Consider the following 17,134-nt stretch of genomic DNA (forward strand, 5'->3'; position numbering starts at 1 on the left):
TAAGCCATCACATCCCCTGTGACCTGTACATACACATCCAGATGGCCGGTTCCTGCCTTAAGTGATGACATTCCACCACAAAAGAAGTGAAAATGGCCTGTTCCTGCCTTAACTGATGACATTACCTTGTGAAATTCCTTTTCCTGGCTCATCCTGGCTCAAAAGCTCCCCCCACTGAGTATCTTGCGACACACCCCCTACTGGCCGCACACCTGCCCACCAGAGAATAACCCCCTTTGACTGTAATTTTCCTTTACCTACCCAAATCCTGTAAAACGGCCCCACCCCTATCTCTCTTCGCTGACTCTCTTTTTGGACTCAGCCTGCCTGCACCCAGGTGATTAAAAAGCTTGATTGCTCACACAAAGCCTGTTTGGTGGTCTCTTCACACAGATGCGCATGACATTTGGTGCCAAGATTGAAAGGAGAAAGAGGTTGAGGGATAGTGAGAGAGGCTGGAGAAGAGAGTAAAAGGAGGCCGCTTACTGGATTTAAAATTGGTGGAGATGTTCCCTGGGCTGGTCCTTCTGAGGACCAGAGGTCATAGGTGAATCTTTCTCATAGAACAAAAAGCAAAAGGACAGGGGATTGATCTCCCAAGGGAGGTCCCTCCAATCTGAGTCACGGCACCAAAATGTCATGCGTGTCCTTGTGAAGAGAGGGAGAGTTCTGGAATGAAGTTATATGAGAGACTTCCAACAAACCTGGACCAGTGAGGGCTGCAATTGTCCAGCCTCCCAACCCTCAGCCTGCCTGTCTGCAGAGGCCAGCTTGTTCTCTTTCATTTCAGCAGTGCCCTCCTCTCCTTGGTTTTTATACAAGGAATAATAATAATTCCCTATCCCTTGCCTGCCTGTAGGGAAGCACTGTGAGGAATGGTGAGTTCCCATCCCTAAAACACTTGAAATTCATTCAACAAAACATCCTGCCTTTATTTCATTACCTATAGAGTACAGTTTTCTGTAAGAAAGGAAAGGTTGTGTTTTTTGTTCCTATGAAGGAAAAATAGAAGCCACAGCCTCTTTCAAATCAAAGTTTTGTTCTTGAGTCAAAGGCGCTCCTGCGGCTCCTACCAAGTCCAGTGAAAAGGCTTTGTTTGATTCTCTAAAGCTATCAGAGTTCATAAAGGTCATCATTTCATCCATGCTGGGTTTGAGGACAGTGTTCTTTCTCTGCTTTTGACAAGCAGCTGGATTTGAAGGCTAAGTTTTCATTTTGTTGCTACCTGGCCCTCTTTCCTTTTTTTCTGACTTAATGTACATCTAATCACCCAGAAGGTAGTCAGTCATGTTATGATCTATTATACTTTAAAAGTGTCATCATTACATAAGTTCATGGCAATGTAAGCATATCAAAACTCACAGTAAAATGACAAAACTGAAATCCAATTCCTTTCTTCAGGGTCAGAAGGCTGCTGCCTTTCCATGGGCCTCCTAATTTCTCCCCTGGACAGAGGCAGCCATGAATCATCGTCACAAACCAGCCAGGCAGCAGCCCCACTTAAGAGTGGGTAGAAGCCTCCTTTATACAGGAAATTCCAGTAAATAAATGTAGAGGCGGAGCTGGGGACCCACAAATGGGATTCACAGACAAGGAGATGAACTCAAAAGTATCTGGAAAGAAAAGATGACAGAAACTTAAAACCACCTTGTGGCAAATACCACCACAATAATAGTTGCAAATACCACCCAGGTGGCTGGGTGTGGTGGCTCATGCCTGTAATCTCAGCACTTTGGGAGGACAAGGCAGGAGGCTCACTTGAGCTCAGGAGTTCCAGACAAGCCTGGACAACACAGTGAAAACTCATCTCTACAAAAATTAGCCAGGCGTGGTAGCATGTGTCTATAGTCTCAACTACTTAGGGGGCTGAGATTAGCCATATTGTACCACTGCACTCCAGCCTGGGCAACAGAGCAAGACCCTGTCTCAAAATAATAATAATAATAATAATAGTTGCTAGCAAGAGTAAATGGTAAAATTATTAGTACGCAAAAGCACAAAGGCGAATAGGATATTTGCACAGACTCAAAGTATAATCCCATAAGACTCTTCCTAAATTCAAAGGGAAAATAGTAAATTTGCAGTGGTGAAATCTGTGATGGAGTTAACATCACCAGTATTGAAACATATCTACATCACGTATCTCCTAATATGATATACTGACAAGGACACAATATCATGTCTGTGGTATTCTGGCCAAAAACCCATAATCTTGAATTTTTTTTTTTTTTGAGACAGTTTCATTTCTTGTCGCCCAGGCCGGAGTGCTATGGCACCATCTTGACTCACTGCAACTTCCACCTCCCAGGTTGAAGTGATTCTCCTGCCTCAGCCTCCCAAGTACCTGGGATTATAGGCACTTGCCACCACATCTGGCAAATTTTTGCATTTTTAGTAGAGACAGGGTTTCACCATGTTGGCCAGGCTGGTCTTGAACTCCTGACATCAGGCGATCCACCCTCCTCGGCCCCCCAAAGTGCTGGGATTACAGGTGTGAGCCACCACACCCAGCTATAACTTTGAATTCAATCATAAACAAACATTAGAAAAACCCTAAGTGACTAATGACCTTTGTTATAAGAAAAACTTTAGGCCAGGTCCAGTGGTGTGTGCCTGCAGTCGCAGTTACTCAGGAGGCTGAGATGGAAGGATCACTTGAGCCCAGGAGTTTGAGAACAGCCTGGGCAATATAGCAAGACTCTGTCTCAAAAAATAAATAAAAAAAATAGACAAATTAAATTTAACAGGCCAGGTATGGTGGCTTGCGCCCGTAATTCTGGCACCTTTGGAGGCCAAAGCAGTAGCACTGCTTGAGCCTAGGAGTCTGAGATGAGCCTAGGCAACACAATGAGACCCCCATCTCTACAAAAAATAAAATATTTGGCCGGGTGCAGTGCCTTCCGCCAGTAATCCCAGCACTTTGGGAGGCCAAGGGGGGGTGAATCATCTGAGGTCAGGAGTTCAAGACCAGCCTGGTCAACATGGTGAAACCCCATCTCTACTAAAAATGCAAAAAATTAGCTGGGCATGGTGGCGGGCACCTGTAATCCCAGTTACTTGGGAGGTTGAGGCAGGAGAATGGCTTGAACCCGGAAGGTGGAGGTTGCAGTGAGCCAAGATCACACCATTGCACTTCAGCCTGGGCAACAGGAGCAAAACTATCTCAAAAAATAATAAATAAATAAATAAATAAATAAATAAATAAATAAATAAATAAATGAATGAATTTGGCTCATGACTGTAATCCCAGCACTCTGGGAGGCCGAGATGGGTGGATCACCTAAGGTCAGGAGTTCGAGACCAGCCTGACCAACATGGTGAAACCCCGTCTCTACTAGAAATTAGAAAATTAGCTGGGTGTGGTGGTAGGCACCTGTAATCCCAACTACTCAGGAGGCTGAGGCAGGAGAATCACTTGAACCTAGAAGGTGGAAGTTGCAGTGAACTGAGATTGCACATTGAACTCCAGCCTGGGTGACAGAGCAAGACTCTGTCTCAAAAATATTTATTTTTTTGAGTCAAATGGTAGTGCTGGTATTACAGGCAGGAGCCACCACGCCCAGCCTACACACTCTTAAATTTAAGCACACAACTCTTTCATTTACAACTCATCAGCCAGAATTGAGTCACGTGGCCACTCTTAGTAGTAAATGAAGCTGGCCATATACCAAGTTGCAAACAGGGGTTCTATTATTATGGAATAAGAGAAGGACAGACACTGGGAAATAACTAACAGACTCTTCTACAAGTAATCTTTTTTAAATTTTATTTTTATTTTTACTCAGGCTGAAGTGCAATGACACGATCATGGTTCACTCCCTCCACCTCCCAGGCTCAAGCAATAGCCCACCTTAACCTCCCAAGTAGCTGGGACCACAGGTGCGTGCCACCACACCTGACAAATTTTTTGTAGACATGAATTCTCACTATGTTGTCCAGGCTGATCTCAAACTTCTGGGTTCAAGCAATCCTCCCACCTTGGCCTTCCAAAGTGCTGGGGTTACAGGCATAAGCAACAACGCTGGCCAAGTGGTCATTCTTATTACATCCTCAGGATAGCCAGTGCAGAAGTCAGATGGCTCTAGAATAAAAATAGTGGATTATTATAAATTTTATTAGATGCTAATGCTAATCACAGCTACTGTTCTAGGTATAATTCGTTCCTGGAGAAAATCAACACAGCTTCTGTACTTGATATGTAGCTACTGAGCTGCCAATACCTTTCCCCTAACCCAATAAACGGAGAATATAAAAGGCAGATGGAGGGACAAAGTGACTGACACCTCCAATTCCCAGCACTTTAGAGGTCCGAGGCAAGAGGACCGCTTAAGCTCAGGAGCTTAAGACCACTTTGGGCAACATAGCAGGACCCCATCTCCTCAAAAAATAAAAAAACAGCTGAGTGTGGTGGTGCGTGCCTATAGTCTCAGCTACTCAGGCGGCTGAGGCAGGAGAATCACTGGAGCCCAGGAGGCTGAGGCTGCAGTGAGCCATGATCATGCACTGCTCTCCAGCCTGGGTAACACAGTGAGACCGTCTCTCTCTCTCCCTCTTTTTTTTTTTTTTTTTAAAGGCAGTTGGCTCTTATCTGAGAAGGACATAGCCTCCCTTCATAACCCCAGTACAGGATGACACGTTTTCTGGCACTATGCTACAGAGACATTTATCGTCTCATTATTGCACAGGTTGTACATTAATGGCCCATTACGTAGATAACATCATGCTGATAGGACCAGGGGAGCAGGAAGAAACAGGCTTTGCACAGCATGCTTACAGCAGGGAGAGGTGAACGGCTTTGGTGTTATCAGACACAGCTGGGGAAGAACAGAATGAGTTGATGGGAAATCCTCACTGCAGGAAAAAGTGTGAGTGATAGAAACATACCATTATCCACCCTCGCTAGAAAGCATGGCCTGAGGTAGGGGTCTATGACATTTCCTTTTCTCCCTCCCTCTTTTCTTTTTTATTTTCTGTTTATATATCCTTCCTTCCTTTCTTCTTTTTCTTTCAGTATCACACATTCCCTTTCACCAAACTCACCCGGCTGTCTGTCTCTGCTGAGTGTCCAGCTCGCCCCCAGCAGCCACCAACCTTGACACCTCAATAAGGCACCATATTTTGGGGGAGTCAGCCAGCAACCCTGTGACATGCTGATAACTTGGACTGTTCCATCATAGCTAGGACAGCAATTTGTCCTTTGTGGAATAGACACATTCTGGTTTGGATCTGATCTCCTATGTACCATACTTCTGCCAGCCCTATCCATCTGTGGGACTGACTGAACGCCTTATTGTTTGTTTCATTTTTTTTGTTGTTGTTTTCCTTAAAAATTTTTTTCTAGTTTTTTTGTTTGTTTCATTTGAGTGCCTTATTTATTTATTTGAGAAAAGGTCTCACTCTGTCGCCCAGGCTGGAGTGCAGTGGCACAATCTTGGCTCACTGCAACCTCTGCCTCCCAAGCTCAAGCAATTCTCTTGCCTCAGCCTCTCGAGTAGCTGAGACTACAGGTGCGTGCCACCATACCGTGCTAATTTTTTGTATTTTTAGTAGAGACAGGATTTCACCATGTTGTCCAGGCTGGTTTCAAACTCCTGACCTCAGGTGATCTGCCTGCCTTGGCCTCCCAAAGTGCTGGGATTACAGGTGTGAGCCACTGCGTCCAGCCAAAATAAGATAATTTTAAAAACCCACAGTGTACCACAGACTGAGTGGCTTAAAACAACAGAAATTGATTTTCTCACAGTTCTGGAGACTGCAAGTCCGAAATCAAGGATGTAGGGAAGAATCTTTCCTTGCCTCTCTCTCACTTCTTGTGGTTGCCAGCAATCCTTGAAATTCCTTCAGTTTCTATCTCTGGATTTAGGGCCACCATAATCATCTTAAGTTGATTATATCTGCAAAGACCCTATTTCCAAATAAGGTCACAATTAAGGTGGGTGGGAGGAGGGTAGTGGGTTAAGACCTTAACCTATCTTTTGTCAGACACAATTCAATGCACAACATAGTGACTGGGAGGAGTGACATTTCTGTAAAGAGAATAGGTAAACTAAGTCCCAAATGATAAGCCAAGCTCACAATACAACTGTAGTTTAGAACCCCAGTTCTGGGCTGGGTGTGGTGGCTCATGCCTATAACCCTAGCACTTTGGGAGGCTGAGGCAGGAGGATCACTTGAGCCCAGGAGTTCAAGACCCCAGCCTGGGCAATATAGCGAGACCTCATTTCTGTTAAAAAAAAATTTTTTTTAAAGAAAAGAACCCAAGTTCTTTTAGCTCTTCTAGACTTAGAGCCAGGCGTGGTGGTGCATGCCTGTGGTCCCAACTACTCAGAAGGCTGAGCTGGGAGGGTTGCTTGAGCCCAGGAGTTCCAGGCTGCAGTGAGCTATGATCCGCACCACTGCACTCCAGCCTGGGTGACACAGTGAAACCACTTCTCTAAAAAAATAAATAAATAAGACTTTGAAAGACTTTCCTTCACCTCCCTTCTTTTGGAATAGATTCCAAGGCATGGTTCTGAAATGATCCTATGTGTCCTGCTATGATTTCGGAGAATTCTGATTGCCAATGGGTTAACTAAATCTTGCCTCTAGACTGCTGTACCTGTCTCAAATCAACCTTTCAATTGAGAAGTTGTCAGAGCACCTACAAGTTTAGAGAGCAGGGACTTTGTGGAGTCTATAGGACAGAATATGCGGTTTTATGCCAGCTTGCTCATAAATGTTGGCCTAATAAATGATTGTGTGTAGCAGAATTCAGTCTGAAATCAGCTCTCATTATCATCCAGGAACAAGATTGTAAGGGGTGAGTTGATTCTCCTCTGTCTGTTAATTTTTGGCAGCTAAAGAATCTGCCAAAAGGAAGCTAATAGTTGTGCACAAGCAAGCGGCTTCTGTCAGTTCCTACCACCGTGGGAACAGTGCAAGCCAAGGCCTGGACAGTCGCTGAGGCTGTGTTCTGGTGGCTCCAGGGACCTCTGCAGGCTCTGACTCCAGCCTCCATTCTGGCTCCCTTATTGGGCTTGGTTCTGACCATTTTTTCAGACTCACCCTGGACGTCGACATTCTTCTTCTCTCCTGGTTTCTCTGATTGATGCCTAGGAGGTGCAGTCTCTGCCCCTTCTTCTCCTTCAGTTTCCCTCCAGATGCTACCTCCTGGCACATCTTGGCTCCAGGTGCTGCTGCTGAAGTCTGGTCCTGTCCACCTAGGAGCTCAGCCTGGGTCCCAGGAACTGCCTGGAGCAAGCATCTTAGCTTCTCTTTTATGGTCAGATCATTTGGCTATGTTTTTTTCTTTCTTTCTTTCTTTTTCTTTTCCGCAGCCACAGGAAAACTTAAAGCCAGTCCCTACAGAGTTGTTATATATTCCATATTGACAGTTAGTATATAATGACACGTTTATTACCTTGCATTTCAGATTGAATGGAAAAAGCCAAGAGGCTCTGACTTTAATCTGTAGTCCTTAAAAACATACTGAGGAGAGGGGTGGGGTGCAAGGCACAGTGACCCATGGCTGCACATTGGGATCTGAATGTTTATGCTCTAGTCTGGGCCAAGACCTTACTCTCTGAACTGCAAGATGCCATACCTTGCTTGTCCCAGAGCTTACCCCAACTGGAATTTGGAACCAAAGAATGTCAGAAATTCCAGGGGGAAAAAGCCTATTCCCCCAAAGCTGACTTTGTTTATCTCTTTGAAAATTCAAAGGTAAAGTTGACATACCAAAAACATTTTAATGAAAGAGGTCCTTTTTTAGTCAAAGTAATCAGGATATATTGATTTATAGTGCATTTATATATTTAAAGCAGTTCCCTCTACAATGTATCAGCAGAAAACCAACAGCACTTGAAGGCAATTACAAATACATAGATGGGGCCTGATGTCAAATATGTAGATGGGGATATAAGGTAAAAACAACATTGTCATCATGCAGGCAAAACTATCTTGAAGTTTCCATGAACTATGAATTCTTTGATACCTGACCAAAAAAAAAAAAAAACAGAAAAAAATATTAAAAATTATATATATATATTTTTTTGGAAACAGAGTTTTGCTCTTGTCGCCCAGGCAGGAGTGCAGTGGTGTAATCTCGGCTCATTGCAAACTCCGCTTCCTGGTTTCAGGTGATTCTCCTGCCTCAGCCTCCCGAGTAGCTGAGATTACAGGCGCTCACCACCAAGCCTGGCTAATTTTTGTATTTTTTAGTAGACAAGGAGTTTCACCATGTTGGCCAGGCTGGTCTTGAACTCCTGACCTCAGGTGATCCACCCGCTTCGGCCTCCCAAAGTGCTGGGATTACAGGCATGAGCCACCATGGCCGCAACAACTAAAAATACATTAAAAATATATAAATATATATAATATATAATATATTTACATACATTTTTTTTTCTTTTGTTTTTACTTCCCATACTATACAGATGTAATTACCTGAAATACAGCTGGGTAGACCTGTCTTTCTAAAGGGATGAATCAAAAGTCCTCAAGGCTAGGATTAACCTTGGGCTGAGGACTAAAGAAACAGCCTTTACAAAATTATGACAGTAAGAGAAAACTACTATAGTTCACTCCATCTTGCTTCTACCCCCAAGCTGTCCTCGGTCATTCCTGGGCATAGTCCAAGGTAACTTTGGGAGGCCGTTAGCTTATAATTTAACCTTAAGCAAGAATGATAATAATCCTTCCCAAAATAAACCACCTTTGTAAAACCAAAAAAAGTCCACAAGGTTAGGATTGTGAGAAGGTCCTGAATTCTGCTAAGAGGTAGGCATAAAGGATAACCAGTCATTGCTCTAGGGGTCACAAGATTTGTGACTTCTTGAGCCACTCCTGTAAATAACACCACTATTCTACAATAGTAGAACGTAAGATTGTTTTTGAGGGTTTTTTTTTTTTTTTTTTAGGCTTTTGCATTTTTTGCTGGGGGGAGAAAAGATTTACCTATTGGTTAGACACTAATAAGGCATCAAATAGGAAATACACATTCTTTCATTCAACAAATACTTGTATAAGCACCTGTGTGCCACCAACTGTCATTTTTTTTTTTTTTTTTTTTGAGACGGAGTCTTGCTCTGTTGCCCAGGCTGGAATGCAGTGGCACAATATCGGCTTACTGCAACCTCTGCCTCCCAGGTTCAAGCGATTCTCCTGCCTCAGCCTCCCCTAGTAGCTGGGACTAGAGGCTTGCACCACCATGCCCAGTGAATTTTTTTTATTTTTTCTTTTTTTGAGACAGAGTCTCACTCTTGTCTCCCAGGCTGGAGTACAGCAGTGTGATCTCGGCTCACTGCAACCTCTGCCTCCCAGCTTCAAGCGATTCTCCTGCCTCAGACTCCCGAGTAGCTGGGATTACAGGTGCACGCCACCAAGCCTGGCTAATTTTTTGTATTTTTAGTAGAGACGGGATTTCACCATGTTGGCCAGGCTGGTCTTGAACTCCTGATCTCAAGTGATCTGCTTGCCTTGGCCCCCCAATGTGCTGGGATTACAGGCATGAGTCACCCCACTCGGCCGAATTTTTGTATTTTTTGGTAGAGATGGGGTTTCACCATGTTGATCAGGCTGGTCTCAAACTCCTGACCTCAGGTGATCCACCCACCTCGGCCTCCCAAAGTGCTGCGATTACAGGCATGAGCCACCACACCTGGCCTCAGCAACTCTTCTAAAGAGAAAAGAATGAGACAAAACATCTGCCCTTCTGGAGCTTACATTCTAGTAGAAAATATTCACAAGATAAATAAGTGTATTTATGGCATGTTAGAGAAGAAGTGATAAGGACGAACAGAAAGCAGGAAGAATGGATAAGACACGGGGCATCATGTTTAAAAAAACAAATCTTTGTTTTCTAGAAATATCTATTCTAAAATACCCCATAAAAGACACTTTGCTGTTTCCTAGTCTTCTTCTTTCTCTTCGACATAGCTAATATAAAAGGATATTTTCATCACTAATTTACATTTCACCCCAATATCCAGACAATACACCTTCTATGAATCTATGACTTCGCAAGTTGCTCATCCACACGGCCCTTCCCAGTGGCAGAGAGTCCTTGATTTCCATTCTACACTTACATTTTAAAGTTATCTGTTTTCTGCTAACCACTCAGGAAAAGTTTGAGACTAAGAGGTAAAGTTGCTGATACTGAAAATCTTGCAGGCACATTTTCTAGGAGGCTACAGCAGCACCCTTGGGTTCCTCTCTGTGATTTAGAAAGTGTCTTATCTGGTTGGGAGCAGTGGCTCATGCCTGTAATCCCAGCACTTTGGAAGTCTGAGGCAGGCAGATCACCTGAGGTCAGGAGTTTGAGACCAGCCTGACCAATATGGTGAAATCCCATTTCTACTAAAAATACAGAAATTAGCTGGGCACGGTGGCAGGTGCCTGTAGTCCCAGCTACTCAGGAGGCTGAGGCAGGAGAATCGTTTGAACCTGGGAAGAGGAGGTTGCAGTGAGCCGAGACTGTACCACTGTACTCTAGCCTGGACGACAAAGCGAGACTTTGTCTCAAAAAAGAAAAAAAAAAAAAAAAAAAAACTAGCCAGGCGTGGTAGTCAACACCTGTGATCCCAGCTACTCCTGAGGCTGAGGCAGGAGAATCACTTGAACCTGGGAGGTGGCGGTTGCAGTGAGCTGAGATGGCACCACTCCACTCCAGCCTGTGCGACAGACAAAACAAAAACAAAACAAAAAAACCAAAGTGTCTTATCTTCATCTGAGAAATCACTTCCACTGGAACTCCATGTTATATCTGGAAGTCACTGATGCTCTTAGATGTGGTGGTTTCTTTTTGGGGTCTAGGGGATAACACAAGGCGCATTTCTTTTCAGCTGGTAATGACTGAGCAATGCTTCAGAGAGGATAGCAGCTACCCTTGCTGTCCTGAGACCTGCTCTTATGACCTGCAGTTGCCTTTCTCCTGGAAAAGATGAGCTTTTTTTTTTTTTTTTAAAGATGGAGTTTCGCTCTTTTCCCCCAGGCTGGGGTGCAATGGCATGATCTCGGCTCACTGAAACCCCCCCCTCACCCCCCCCCCCCGCCCTTTTTTTTTTTTTTTTTTTTTTTTAAATTTTTAGTAGAGATGGGTTTTCTCCTTATTGGTCAGGCTGGTCTTGAACTCACAACCTCAGGTGATCCACCTGCCTTGGCTTTGCAAAGTACTGCGATTACAGGTGTGAGCCACTGCTCCTGGCCAGGATGAGGTTTTTTTTTTTTTTTTTTGAGACAGGGGCTGGCTCTGTCGCCCAGGCTGGAGTGCAGTGGTGTGATCTATGCTCACTGCAACCTCCACCTCCTGGGTTCAAGTGATACTCCTGCCTCAGCTTCCCAAGTAGCTAGGACTATAGGCGTGTGACACTACGCCCAGCTAATTTTTTTATTTTTTGTAAAGACAGGCTTTCATTATGTTGGCCAAGCTGGTCTCGAACTCCTGACCTCAGGTGATCTACCTGCCTCGATCTCCCAAAGTGCTGGGATTACAGGTGTGAGCCACTGCACCCAGCCAATTAAACTTTTCTTGTTTTTATTTTTGAGACAGGGCCTTGCTCTGAAACTGCCTTTGCAAAAATTATAACTGAGATAATTATGGTAGTGAAAGAGAGCTGACCTAACTGATTCCATATTGCTTCTAACTTCCAAACTGTTCCTGCTCATTCCCGGGCATAGGCAAAACTAACTTCGGAAGGAACTTACTTTATAGTTTAACTATGAAACAAATAAGATAACAGGCTATTTATTTATTTATTTATTTATGATGGAGTCTCACTCTGTCTCCCAGGCTGGAGTGCAATGGCGTGATCTTGGGCTTACTGCAACCTCTGCCTCCCAGGTTCAAGCGATTCTCCTGCCTCAGCCTCCTGAGTAGCTGGGATTACAGGCATGCACCACCACACCCAGCTAATTTTTGTATTTTTGAAAGAGACGGGGTTTCACCATGTTGGTCAGGCTGGTCTGGAACTCCTGACCTCGTGATCTGCCCACCTCAGGCTCCCAAAGTGCTGAGATTACACGCATGAGCCACTGTGCCCGGCCCCCTTTCCTAAAACAAACCCCCTTTTGGCCTAGGGACCAGTTGGCCTTTGTAGAACTAACAAATTAGCTTCAAGATTAGAAATTATGGTTCAGGGGTCATATATCTGGAGGCTGCAAGATTCCGAACTTCCCCAAATTGCTTCTGAGAATAACATCACTGTTTAAAACCTAAGACCAGACCGGGCGTGGTGGCTCACACCTGTAATCCCAGCACTTTGGGAGGCTGAGGGCGGGTGGATCACAAGGTCAGGAGTTCAAGAGCAGCCTGGCCAAGATGGTGAAACCCTGTCTCTACTAAAAATACCAAAGTTACCCGGGCGTGGCGGCAGGTGCCTGTAATCCCAGCTACTTGGGAGGCTGAGGCAGAGAACTGCTTGAACCCGGGAGGCAGAGGTTGCAGTGAGCCAAAATCACGCCACTGCACTCCAGCCTGGGTGACAGAGAGAGTCTCTGTCTCAAAATATAAATAAATAAAAGAATAAAATAAAATAAAATAAAAAATAAAACCTGAGATCAGTACTTGAATACTTTGCAGACCCTGCAATCTCGTCCTCATGCACCAGCTGACGCCACCCAGATTGGTAATCTGGCTCATCTGGTCTTATGGCCCCACCCACGAGCTGATTCAGTGCCAGACGACAGCTTTGACTCTCTGTGAGTTCATCTTCCACCTGACCAATCAGCACTCTCCACTTCCCAACCGTCTACCCACCAAATTATCCTTAAAAACCCCCAATCCCTGAATTTGGGGAGACTGATGTGAGTAATAAGAAAACTCCAATTTCCCATACAGCCAGCTCTGAGTGAAATACACCCTTCCTCTATTGCAATTCCCCTGTCTTGATAAACCAGCTCCGTCTGGGCACTGGATAAGGAGAATCTGTTGGGCAGTTACAGCTCTGTTGCCCAGACTGGAGTGCAGTGTTGTGATCACAGATCACTGCAGCCTCCACCTCCCAGGCTCAAGTGGTCCTCTCACCTCAGCCTCCTAAATAGCTGGGACCACAGGCACATGTCACCACACTTGGTGAATTTTTAAGATTTTTGTAGGCACAGAGTCTCACCATGTTGCCCAGGCTGGCCTTGAACTCCTGGTGTTAGACTAGTTAGGCAAACATGAGCAGGGCAGGAGAGGCCTCCCGCTATCAGGAATGTCAAGCAACCATCAGATGATGGTCAGGCAGTTGTTACACTGTCTCTCTAAAATAATAATTGGTTGCAACCAGTGCCAGAGAAACGCAGTCTTCCAATAGACAGAAAACACCTGAAGCTAGTGATCCGCAGTTTCCTGATGAGATCTCAGAAGTCGGCAAGTGGGTTTAAGCATGTGCACTAAGAGGAAAATGGAGTTTAACTGGTGTATGACCTTCCTCTATGAATACTCGACTGGAAAGGGGAACACGCCTCAAGTGAGCATATGTACAACTCCAGTAAACAGGCTGTGCATGCAGCCCCTCCCCAGCACTGGCAGGCCACTGTGCAGGCAGACAGCCCGCCCCAAAGGAAGAGTCAAGGGAGGAGAGATGCAACCCCCAGAAGCATGCCTACTTATAAAACCCCAAGTTAAAGTGAGAGGATAGTTCTCCTGACCTTGACCTCCTTCGTGGCAGTAGCTGGAGTGGTTCCTTTCAGCCCACAGCTGGCCACTCCTCGAGAGAGGGAGTGCAGGCCAGCAAGCGAGTGCAGGAACTGGAGGGAATGAACACTGGAACTGGCTGGTCGCTCCTTTCTGGCAGGAGCAGGCTCTGTGCAGCCCCCACAGCAGCATCCAAGCCCCTGCCCTCTGGGCACCCAGGTTCTTGTTGTTGTTGTTGTTGTTGTTGTTGTTGTTGTTGTTGTTACGGAGTCTCGCTCTGTCGCCCAAGCTGGAGTGCAGTGGCGCGATCTTGGCTCACTGAAAGCTCCGCCTCCCGGGTTCACGCCATTCTCCTGCCTCAGCCTCCCGAGTAGCTGGGACTACAGGCACCTGCTGCCACGCCCAGCTAATTTTTTTGTATTTTTAGAAGAGGTGGGCTTTCACCGTGTTAGCCAGGATGGTCTCGATCTCCTGACCTCGTGATCCGCCCGCCTTGGCCTCCCAAAGTGCTGGGATTACAGGCCTGAGCCACTGCGCCTGGTCTGCACCCAGGTTCTTGTCCGGCATCCAGGAAGAATCAGGTTCACACAAACGGATTGAAGGGTAGTATATGTGGAGTATTTTATTTGGCGATGGAAGTGGCTGTCAGCTGGACAGGAGTTGGAATGGGGATGGTGCAGGAAGGTGATCTTTCCCTGAAGCTGCACCATCTGAGGTTAGCTGTGTCCATCCATAGTCTCCAAGGCTCAGTTGCTTCTCTGCTTGCCAATCAGCTGCTTGTGTTGCTCCGCCAGCTGAAGTCTTTTTAGGGGCACAGGATAGGGGCATGGCAGGCCAAAAGATGGAAGAATAAGGGTCAGCTGTTTTCATTTCGGGGCTGCAGTTCCAGGCTTAAGGGTGGGGTTTAGCCAGGAGCCCAGCTATTCCGTATCAAAAGGTCAAACCAGGCACTTGGATCTCGCAAGTTGCCTGCTTGGCCCTCTGCCAAGGGTACTTTACTTCCTTTTGTTCCTGCTCTAAAACTTTTTAATAGAACTTCACTCCTGCTCTGAAACTTGCCTCAGTCTCTCACTCTGCCTTATGCCTCTCAGATGAATTCTTTCCTCTGAAGGAGCAAAAATTGAGTTGCTGCAGACCTGTATGCCGCAGACCCACTGCTAACACCGGGCTCAAGTTATCCTAGTGCCTCCCAAAGTGCTGGGATTACAGGTGTTGCAACTGCTCAGTGGGTTCACCTTGCCCAATGCCTAGACAGAGTCAATTTACCAGTACAGGGGAATTGCAATATAGAAAGAGTAATCACATAGAGCCAACTGGATGGGAGACCGGAGTTTATAATTACTGAAATCAGTCTCCCCGAGCATTTGGGGACTGGAGTTTTTAAAGATAATTTGCTGGGTAGGGTCCAGTGAGTTGAGATTTGCTGATCGGTTGAGTTGGAGATAAAATCACAGGGAGTCAAAACTGTCCTCTTGTGCTGAGTCAGCTTCTGGGTGGGGGCCACAAGACCAGATGAGCCAGTTTCTTGATCTGAGTGATGCCAGCTGATCCATCAAGTGTAGGGTCTGCAAAATATCTCAAGCACTGACCTTAGGTTTTACAATAGTGATGTTATCCTCAGGAGCAATTTGGGGAGGGTCGGAATCTTGCAGCCTTTGGCTACATAACTCCTAAACCATAATTTCTAATCTTTTGGCTAATTTGTTAGTCCTACAAAGGCCAACTGGTCCGTAGGCAAGAAAGGGGTTTGTTTCAGGAAAGAGCTGTCATCTCTGTTTCGAACTATAAACTAAGCTCCCCCCAAAGTTTGTTCAGCCTATGCCCAAGAATGAACAAGGACAGCTTAGAGGTTAGAAGCAAGATGGAGTTGGTTAGGTCAGATCTCTTTCACTGTCTCAGTTATAATTTTGCAATGGCAGTTTCAGTGTGAGCCACCAAGTCCAGCCTAGACTCTTTCTTTTTTTTATTTTTTATTTATTTATTTTTTGAGACAGAGTCTCTCTCTGTCGCCCAGGCTGGAGTGCAGTGGTGCGATCTCAGCTCACTGCAAGCTCCGCATCCCAGGTTTGCGCCATTCTCCTGCCTCATCCTCCTGAGTAGCTGGGACTACAGGCACCTGCCACCTCGCCTGGCTAATTTTTTGTATTTTCAGTAGAGATGAGGTTTCACTGTGTTAGCCAGAATGGTCTCGATCTCCTGACCTTGTGACCCACCCGCCCTGCCTCCCAAAGTGCTGGGATTACAGGCGTGAGCCACCGCGCCCGGCCTAGACTCTTCTTTACTGCAATGCTGAGGTCTCAGTGAATTCATTTTGTCTGTGCAGTCGGCAGGAAGAATCCATTTGGTGATTACACAAAAGAAACCCTCACAAGACCAACAGAGCAAAATCGAATTCCTGCAGTTGTGGAAAATTAGGAGAGACCCCTAAGTGTCAGGATCTGCCCTTAGGGAGGTTCAAAGACCTGCCTCCTCAGTCATGTATGACTGCCTTTCCACCACCTCTCCCTGCTTTTGTCCTGGTAAAACCAAGGACAACCCCAGGAGTGCCTTGGAGACTTTAAAGAAGGCACCTTAAGGGAAGATGAAAAAGAAAGAGAGCTGGGCCACATTTTGCCCGGATGATAATGGAAGGCTTTATGAAATCGTTGATTGTAATGAGGGTCCTAGGGTGAGGGTGTTGTTGGGGCCCAGGACATACCACCCCAAAATATTCCTCTTTGGCATATTATTAGCCTGCTTGACTTTCTTTTTTTTTTTTTTTAGAAACTGCAGACAAAAGAGCAGCTCTGAAAACCTGCCCTTTTGTAAAGGAAATTTCCATCTATGAAGGAAATTTTCATTAGTAAATGTGCCTGTACCAGGAAGAAAGCTGTTCCAGGCAAATTTTGTCACTTGAAAGACTTTTATCTGCCTAACAAGGCAAACTTTATTTACCATACATTTCCCCTCCTGCCCTCCCATAATTTGTCACCCCTGCCCACCTCCCATCAGGGTGCAATGCTTGTTTACATATAAGATAACAAACAAATCATGGGGAGATGTGCTGACTACAAGGGTTCGTGATAAAGGATTAATCTTTGTAATTACCACCTTTTGGAAGAATCGATATTATTACCTTTAAAGTTAAACTTATTCTTGGACTAGGACTGCTTTTGTTCTTGAGATATGAGGACATCAGGACATTTCTGGGTCTCTTAAGTCCTGTGTCTGTTTAGTAAACATTATTTATTTGTTTCCTTAACCATAAACAGCTTGTGACTAAGAATGCCTGACCTTCTGGGAATACAGCCCAGCATGTCCCAGCCTGGTTTTTTCTCAGTCCCTATTCAAGATGGAGTCACTCTGGCTGAAGCACTTCTGACAGTATTAATAGGAGGGTGCCTCCCTCCATCCCTGTGTGAGCTTTTCCTAGAGCTGAGCTGGAAGGATAACAAACACAGTTTCCACCTCAAGTGGCAAGATACCATCACAACACCCTGAGAGATACATGCTGTCAGCAGGTGACTGCTTGACTGCAGTTAAACCACTTTTGCAAAA

The sequence above is a fragment of the Piliocolobus tephrosceles genome, chromosome X (assembly GCF_002776525.5).
Source record: "Piliocolobus tephrosceles isolate RC106 chromosome X, ASM277652v3, whole genome shotgun sequence".
In the NCBI taxonomy this organism is placed as follows: Eukaryota; Metazoa; Chordata; class Mammalia; order Primates; family Cercopithecidae; genus Piliocolobus; species Piliocolobus tephrosceles.